A 7,197-nucleotide genomic window follows, 5' to 3' on the forward strand; every position below is an offset into this window, starting at 1 on the left:
GGATCAGGTCTCAAATGATCTCATTGTCTCCGGAGGTCCGTCTGTCGCTGAGCTGTTGCCTTCAGGACCAACAATTGAGCAGGGTTCGTCCTTTCTGGATCTCCAACTGGGTCCTTCAGACGTGTTGGAGCAACGCTCCCTTCAGGGTTGGTGGACCAAGGAGGAGTCTCTCCTCCCGATAAACATTCTGGAATTGCGGGCAGTGTTCAACTCATTGAACTTGGCCCAGCATTTAACACAGAACAGACCTGTTCAAGTACAGCCGGACAACGCCACCATGGTGGCGTACATCAATCATCAAGGCGGCACTCGAAGCCGCATGGCAATGAGGGAAGTATCACGGATTCTTCAGTGGGCGGAACGCCATCTGCCAGCCATATCGGCAGTGTTCATTCCGGGGGTCCTAAACTGGGAAGCGGACTTTCTCAGTCGTCAGGACGTACACGCCGGAGAGTGGAGCCTCCATCCAGAAGTGTTTCAACTCCTCGTGGACAAGTGGGGCCTCCGGTGTCACTCCTGCCCAGAGTAATAAGGAAGTTCAAGCAAGAAGGAGGAATCCAGCGTGGCCCAGACGGCATTGGTTCTCAGATCTTCAGGGTCTCTCGATAGAGCGTCCCCTTCTACTTCCGCAGCGCCCAGATCTCCTCGTTCAGGGCCCCTGCGTGTTTCAGGATTTAGCCTGATTGGCTTTGACGGAGTGGATCTTGAAGCTTCCGCCTTGAGGACCAAAGGATTTTCTGAGGCGGTCATTCAAACTATGTTGAAGGCCCGGAAACCGGCTTCTGCTCGGATTTATCATAGGGTCTGGAATTCTTACCTTGCTTGGTGTGCGTCTCATAATCATGACGTTTTCAAGTTTACTTCGGCCAAATTATTGGCTTTTCTACAACAGGGACTAGACTTGGGTTTGCGTCTGGCCTCCCTCAAGGTTCATATTTCTGCCTTGTCGGTTTGGTTTCAGAGAAAAATTGCGACCTTACCTGATGTGCATATGTTCACTCAGGGTGTGTTGCGGATTCAACCTCCTTATGTTCCACCGATGGCTCCTTGGAACTTGTCTGTGGTTCTGGAGGCGTTGCAAGGGTCTCCGTTTGAGCCTCTTGAATCTGCAGACCTTAAGTGGCTTTCTCTTAAGGTATTTTCTCTGCTGGCTATTGCCTCTACTAGACGGGTATCGGATTTGGGTGCCTTGTTTTGTAGGTCACCATATCTGATTTTTCACTATGATCGGGCGGTTCTTAGAACACGTCCTGGGTATTTACCTAAGGTGGTGTCTTCTTTCCACCTTAATCAGGAGATTGTGGTTCCTGCCTTTGCCTCTCCTGAATAGTCGTCCAAAGAGCGGTCTTTGGATATGGTACGGGCTCTCCGTATCTACGTGAAGAGAACTGCCTTCAGCAGGAAGTCGGATTCTCTCTTTGTTCTGTTTGGTTTTCACAAACGTGGCTGGCCTGCTCACAAGCAGACCCTGGCCAGATGGATTAGAATGGTGATTGCACATGCTTATGTACAGGCTGGCCTTCCAGATCCTGCTACCATCAAGGCCCAGTCTACTCGGGTCGGTTGGACCTTCTTGGACGGCCCGCCGTGGTGCGACGCTTGAACAATTGTGCAAGGCAGCTACGTGGTCCTCCATGAACACATTCATAAGGTTCTATGCCTTTGATACTTCCGCCTCCCAGGATGCTTCCTTTGGACGCCGGGTTCTTGTGCCGCTACAGTGCGTCCCCTCCCATAAGGAACTGCTTTAGGACATCCCCAATGTCATTCCTGTGGAGCCCAGTGTACCCCGCAGCAGAAAACGAGATTTATGGTAAGAACTTACCATTGTTAAATCTTTCTGCGAGGTACACTGGGCACCACAGGGCTCCCACCCTGACGCACTTAGCTTCTTTGGGTTAGTATGGCATTAGCCGCTGACACTTTCTCCTGTCGTGAGAGTGTGGTGTTTGTGGCTACTATCAGTTGTCGTCTCTTTTGTCTGCTACTGCATTGGACTGGTTAACAAAAACTGAGCTCCTGTGCACGGAGGCGGGGTTATATAGGAGGTGGCGCCAGGCATTCTGGGAACAGTTAAAGCTTTGAGCCTGTTGGTGCCTTGGATCAAGGTCCTACTCTACACCCCAATGTCATTCCCTGTGGAGCCCAGTGTACCTCGCAGAATGAGATTTAACAACGGTAAGTTCTTACCATAAATCTCGTTTTATATACATATATACACATTTATATATATAAACAGGAACAGAGGCGGCACTCAAAGACTTGCACAGGATAGTGAAAAGGCACCCGTCCAGGGATGCTGTTTTAATGTGTGTGATGTTTCGGGGACGAATCCCTTTCCTCAGACAGTGATACAGTGCATAGGTGCAGATATAAATACATGAATTAATTAGTGCCACTTACCCCCCTTCATGACTCCCAGCTGCGTGCATCACGGATCCCGAACCTCCCCGTCCCGCACTTCTGATCTCGGCGTCACAGCCAGCCAGGAAGTGATGTGCATGGGCCGGTCGGTTGCCATGGCGACGCGCCGTGATCTGTCACATAGGGAAAAAAGCATAAGCTCTATAACAATCAGTTAATTTAAAACATCTAGATACTAGATAAATATAGTGCACATTGTTCAACAACAAATCTGTGATGTGCGATAAAAGACATCGGCATACATACAAATTGCGCTTAACATAAACTAGAGCAGGCATGTCCAAACTGCGGCCCTCCAGATGTTGTGAAACTACATATCCCAGCATGCCCTGACACAGTTTTGCTGTCAGAGAATGCTAAAGCTGTGTCAGGGCATGCTGGGATGTGTAGTTTATTAACAGCTGGAGGGCCGCAGTTTGGACATGCCTGAGCTAGAGTATGCCTAGTGAAACAACAATATAAACAAAGTGCAATGTGCTAGTACAGTGTGTACACCTGGACATAAACCTGGGGTGTGAACTTATATCGGGCAAATACTTCCATATGTCAAATTTCTTTATCCTTATTAATATTTACAAAAGCTTGAAACAGTTACTACAATATATTGCACACTTGCCTACAGACAAATCCCCAATAGGCCACTATAGGGGGGGCTGTTACTTATGTAATATGACTATGCCTTATGCTATGATAATGGACCAATCCCAACCTCGGACGTATCCATGATCATTTAACTGCATCGTTTGCGCAAGTTTACAAGAAATTGATGAGCCCCAAGGACTCATTCAATCCCCTTGGTGCCATACAATCAAAATCCATTTGGATTCTAATTGAAGCAATTTCTTGCCCCTGTCTCCACCTCGTATAGAGGCATTTTCAAACTTGATAGAAGCTAATTAAGTTAGTCTAACATGACCTGTCCCTCACAAACCCATGCTGGTTCTTGCTAATAATCCTAGCGGACTGTAGATACTCCTGTATGCTGTCCATTAGAATTCCTTCCAATATTTTCCCCACTATAGATGTCAAACTAACTGGTCTGTAGTTTCCCGGAAGATTTTTGATCCCTTTTTAAATAATGGCACTACCTCAGCTATACGCCAATAATTTTACCATGCCCGAGCTAATTGAAAGGTGATTTATTCATCTTAATTTTGCTTAGTCTCTCCCAAGCTACTTCTTCGCTTAAAACAAGTATCTACCCATGAATCATTACTGCCACAATTGTTATGCTCTACTCCCACCATCAGTTCCATCATTTATCAATTCTCCTAATTTATCTTTTAGTGGACCTATATTCTCCTTTTTTTTAACCTTTTACCGTTTATGTATTTAAAAAACTTTTTAGGCTTGGTTTTACTCTATATAGTGATTTGCTTTTCATTTTCCATTTTAGCTGCTCTTATTGCTTTTTTGCATTTCTTTTTACATTCTTTGTAATATTTGAAAGACTCCTCCTTTCCATTAGTTTTAAATGCTTTGAAAGCCAGCTGTTTTTTTATCCATTTCTGACTTAACCGTCTTGTTAAGCCACATTGGTTTGAATTTTATAATACTCCTGCGTTTACTGCCCATGGGAATAAATTTATGAATAGTGCTATCCAGCAACCCTTTTAAAACATCCTACATTTCCAAAGTGTTCTTGTTATTAAACAGAACCTCCCACTCTGTCGTTAAGTGCACATCTAAGTATACTGAAATTAGCCTTCCTAAAGTTAAAAGTTTTGGTGGAACCCCTGTAGCTATGTTTCCTGAAACTAATGTCGAATGTGATCATATAGTGATCACTGTTACCCAAAGTTTCCCCAACTTTAGTGTTTGATATAATGTCCACATTATTAGTAATTACTAGATCCAGGGTAGTTTTACCCCTAGTTGGGTCCTCAACTAATTGAGACAAGTAGTGATCCTTTAACATATTTGAGAACCTGTTGCCCCTCGCTTTAGCACATGAATCGTTACTCCAGTTTATATCCGGGTAATTAAAATCCCCAATCACAAGGATGTCCCCTAATCCCGCGCTCTGAGGGACATATAAAAATCCTTACTCTCACTGGCATACAGTACATACATGCGAGCTGCTGATGTACATACCTCCGCCAGTATAAAGAATTCGATCACTGAGGTAGAATCGCGCCATTACAGGGGATGGGGCTTCTCCTCAGACTTGCCAGTAACACTCATTGGGCACCATTTTCTTCAACAGAAAAGCCAGAGTGCTGATCCTGAACGCTGCTTCTCCTCACACCACTGATACAAGTACCATGGTGTTATAGAAGGGGAGGGGAGCACATGTTACATTAGGTCTGCGGACTTAATAATGGAAGACAGCATTGTGGTTGTATATATTGTATGCAATAGATATAGGGCGCGTGGTGTGGACTGGCAAATCCCTCTGGGTCCCTCTGACAGACAGTGTAGGTCTGTCCCCAATAGCTCCCCTGTGTGAGAGTGGTGTGGCTGTACAAGTGTGTACCATGTCTGGAGAAAGTTCTTCCCCAGAGGAACCCAATTTGAATGCACAAGAGTGTTCTGAGCCTGTGTGGGTGAGAAAGCTGCAGAGTTATATGTCTAAACTGGCAAAGAAATTCTCTGAGTCTGAACAACAGACAAAGTATTGGAGACAGTCTGCGGAAGATGCACTGTTTGCTGACTCCTCCATGTCATCCACTAGGGATCCCTCCAGTTCCCAGAAAAGGTCTCTGGCGCAGATTATGCAAAGGGACTCTGACACAGATTCCAACACGGAGGTTAACACTGGGGATTTGAGAGGAGTAGACCCCAAACTAGCTAAAAGCATTCAGTGTATGATATTCGCTATAAAAAAGGTGTTAGAATTTACTGACACAACACCTGCACCTGAGGAAAAAGATTATTTTAAATTAAATAAAAAGCAGGTAGTGACTTTTCCTCCGTCTAAGGACTTAAGTGCATTCTTTGAAGAATCCTGGTCTAACCCGGAAAAGAAGTTTGCTATTCCTAGAAGGTTGCGTGTAGCGTACCCTTTCCCTGAAGAGGACAGGCGTAAAGTGGGAGTCACCCCCAAATGGTAGACACCTCAGTCTCTAGGTTGTTGAAGAAAATAATTTTGCCTGCCTCCAGGGTCAGCTTTGTTAAAGGAACCTGCTGACCACAAATTAGAGACAACCTTAAAGTCCATCTATATTGCTACGGGTACGTTACTCAGGCCCACAATTGCTTCTGTGTGGGTAGGTAACGCAGTGGAAAAATGGGCAGACAACTTGATTGTTAATATTGACACAGTCGATAAGGATGATATGCTTCTAATTCTAGGTCATATCAAAGATTCTGCAGGTTACTTAGTTGAGGCTATGAAAAACGTTGGCTTAATGGGCTCAAGAGCCTCTGCTATTGCAATTTCAGCCCGCAGGGCGCTCTGGATCCGCCAATGGAATGCTGAAGCAGAATCCAAAAGAAATATTGAGGCACTCCCCTACAATGGTGAGGCTCTTTTTAGTGAAAAGCTGGATGCCATGATACTATAGATTGTAAGCTTGCGAGCAGGGCCTTCCTACCTCTATGTCTGTCTGTTTTTACCCAGTTTTGTTCTATTACTGTTGTTCTAATTGTAAAGCGCAACGGAATATGCTGCGCTATATAAGAAACTGTTAATAAATAAATAAATATCAACTACTACATCTGGAAAATCAGCATTTCTGCCGTCGGCAGCTGCACCGGCTAAAAAAGTATATCATTCTCATAGTATGCAGTCCTTTTGGCCCAACAAGTACAAAAAGGCAAAGGGTACTCCCGTCTTCGCAGGAAGAGGGAGAGGAAGAGGTAGGAAATCTACAACTCCATCAGGCTCCCAGGAGCAGAAGTCAACAACTACTTCTGCCAAAACCACAGCATGACGCTGGGGCTCCCCTGCGGGAGTGCGATCAGTTGGGGGCACGTCTACTGTTTTTCAGCCAGGTCTGGGTTCACCCAGATCTGGATCCTTGGATATTACAGATAGTATCCCAAGGTTACAGGTTGGAATTCAAGACCTTCCCCCATGCCGATTTTTCAAATCAGCCTTGCCAGTTTCTGTTCAGGACAGCACAAATATGCTGAACGCAATACAGAAATTATGTCAAGACAAAGTAATTTCCTTGGTTCCTGACGAACAAAAGAACCAAGGCTTTTATTCAAGCCTGTTTGTGGTGCCAAAGCTGGATGGCTCAGTCAGACCGATTTTAAACCTAAAATCTCTGAATCTTTACTTGAAAAGGTTAAAATTCAAGATGGAGTCCCTGAGAGCGGTGATCTCCAGCTTGGAAGAAAAGGAATTTCTGGTGTCAGTGGACATCAAGGATGCTTACTTGCATGTCCCCATTTACCCGCCACATCAAGCATACCTGAGGTTTGTGGTTCAGGATTGCCACTCCCAATTCCAAACATTACCGTTCGGGCTCTCCACGGCTCTGACAATATTCACAAAGTGATGGCGGAGATGATGGTTCTCCTTCGCAAGCAAGGAGTCAACATAATTCCATACTTGGACGATCTCCTCATAATAGCGAGATACAGGGACAAGTTACTCCAGAACATAGCATTATCCCTGACGGTACTTCAACAGCACGGTTGGATCATCAACTTTCCAAAATCACAGTTGGAACCGATGATGAGGTTATCATTTCTGGGAATGATACTGGACACCGAGGTACAAAGAGTATTTCTACCGGTGGAAAAGGCTCAGGAGATCCAGAGCATGATCAAACAAATTTTGAGACCACGAAGAGTATCGATTCATCAGTGCATTCGCCTGCT

The 7,197-nt window shown here is 45.1% G+C and overlaps 1 long non-coding RNA gene across 1 annotated transcript in view; it reads right to left on the reverse strand.

Moving 5' to 3' along the window:
• LOC135015922 (uncharacterized) overlaps nt 1–7,197 on the reverse strand; it is a 47,324-nt gene that overhangs the window by 24,514 nt on the left and 15,613 nt on the right. The window contains exon 3 of the long non-coding RNA XR_010214095.1: nt 2,404–2,537. This is a non-coding gene — a long non-coding RNA (uncharacterized LOC135015922). The remainder of the gene's footprint in view (nt 1–2,403; nt 2,538–7,197) is intronic.

Source organism: Pseudophryne corroboree, chromosome 2, assembly GCF_028390025.1.
Source record: "Pseudophryne corroboree isolate aPseCor3 chromosome 2, aPseCor3.hap2, whole genome shotgun sequence".
Taxonomy (NCBI): Eukaryota; Metazoa; Chordata; class Amphibia; order Anura; family Myobatrachidae; genus Pseudophryne; species Pseudophryne corroboree.